The sequence below is a fragment of the Elephantulus edwardii genome, unplaced genomic scaffold, assembly GCF_000299155.1.
Source record: "Elephantulus edwardii isolate Elephantulus edwardi_28Jun2011 unplaced genomic scaffold, EleEdw1.0 scaffold00143, whole genome shotgun sequence".
In the NCBI taxonomy this organism is placed as follows: domain Eukaryota; kingdom Metazoa; phylum Chordata; class Mammalia; order Macroscelidea; family Macroscelididae; genus Elephantulus; species Elephantulus edwardii.
The window spans coordinates 2,475,847-2,477,708 of NW_006399893.1; the positions used below are offsets into that span (position 1 = coordinate 2,475,847).

Below are 1,862 nucleotides of genomic sequence, written 5' to 3' on the forward strand. Positions count from 1 at the left end.
GCAGGATAGAGCAGGGTTTAGGGCTGTTGTGCACAGGGTCACTATGAGTCACAGACGACTCGATGGCACATAACAACAACAACAACATATGAGCTTTTAGCATACACCTGCTCCTAAATTGGAACGTGCTTCTCAGTCTTACTTGCATAAAGAATTGCTTACCCTTTATCTTTTGGGGTTACTCACAGATGAATTGAAGCACTGATAATGAAGGCAGAAACTGGCCAAAGAGCAGGGTGTGACGATGTCTCTTCACATACTGATGGGTTTGTCTTCTGCTTTTCCCATGAGGAGTCCCTGAAACACAGAGCTTAGGAGCTGATGCATTACTTCCTTCCTCTTTAATTTAACCTTTTGCCTTCATTTTCTCTACTCCCATATCAGAGAAATTTATCTTTGTCCACATTGAAGTTGCCTGACCAAGTTAATAGTCCATGCTAACAAATTCTAAATAATTTATCAATAGTTGGTGATAGTATTGGCTTGGAAGAGAAATAATATTAGTTATTCAATACATTCATGGCACAGCTTTGAACCAGGTGAAAGGTAGAAAGGGTGTAAGGTGATTCTGAGCTGTAGTTACTGCCCTTGAGAGTAGTTTTGAGTACAAAGATCAGGCACTGGCTTTAAAGATAACAAAAGACTGAGAAAGGCCAGAATACTGATTTTCAGTGGTTTTCACCTGAACAGAGAAAGGTAATTAGGATTCTAGATGTAGCATCTTCTGGAGGAAAAGTGCTTGGGTTTTAAGAATAGGGTAATGCCCTGCAAAGTTTGAAAAACATTCTTTTTCTGTTCTATTTTGTTTTTGTTTTGTTGCTTATCTCAGCCAATTTATTTCAGTATTTTGTGTGGCTTTATTCTGATAGTAAAATATCCTGTTGCTGTTCTTGTTGTTGTTGTTATGTGTCATCGAGTTGTCTGCGACTCATAGCTCTAAACGCCCTTCTATCCTGTGCCAACCTAGCCATCTCAAACACACTTATTCCCACTGCTCCAGTCACAGAATCGATCCATCTCATCGAAGATCTTCCTCTCCTTCGTCGCCCCTCCAATCTGCCAAACATGATGTCCCTCTCCAAGGACCAGTCCCTCCTTGCAACATGCCCAAAGTGTGTCAAATGAAGCTTCAGAATTCTTGACTGCAAGAATCATTCCGGCTTCACCCTCTCCAGGACAAACCTGTTTGTTCTCCTAACAGTCTATGGTATATTCAACACTCGTCTCCAGCACCACAGTTCAAAGGCATCAATTCTCTTTCTATCATCCCTATTCACTGTCCAACTCTCTGATGCATAGCACATAATTGCAAAGAGTATAGCCCGGATCAGGTGCACCTTAGTCTCCAGCCTGATGTCATTGCTCTTCAGCACTTTTGAGAGGTCCCTTACAGCTGACTTTCCCAATGCAATTAGTCTCTTGATTTTCTGGCTGCTGTTACCAAGAGTGTTGTTTGTGGTGCCAAGAAAACGAAAACTGTTAACTATCTCAATCTCTTCACCATCCATGATGATGCTGCCAATTGGCCCAGTGGTGAGAATCTTTGTTTTCTTGATGTTGAGCTTCAACTCATATCTGCAGCAAGCGCTTCAAGTCCTCCTCAGTTTCAGCAAGCAGGGTTGTATCATCTGCATAATGCAGGTTGTTGATGATTCTTCCACCAATCTTGATGCCACATTCCTCCTCGTACAGCCCAGTGTCTCGAATGATCTGTTCTGCATACAGATTGAAAAGGTATGGAGACAGAATACATCCCTGACGGACCCTCTTCTTGATTTTGAACCATGTAGTGTCTCCTTGCTCTGTTCTGACGACTGCCTCTTGGCCCAAGTATAGGTTTCGCAATAGTACAATCAAATGTT

The 1,862-nt window shown here is 42.1% G+C and overlaps 1 protein-coding gene across 1 annotated transcript in view; it reads left to right on the forward strand.

The window, feature by feature from the left end:
- The window catches only part of THSD7B (thrombospondin, type I, domain containing 7B), a 1,033,118-nt gene that overhangs the window by 474,132 nt on the left and 557,124 nt on the right, over positions 1-1,862 (forward strand). The window lies entirely within an intron of this gene.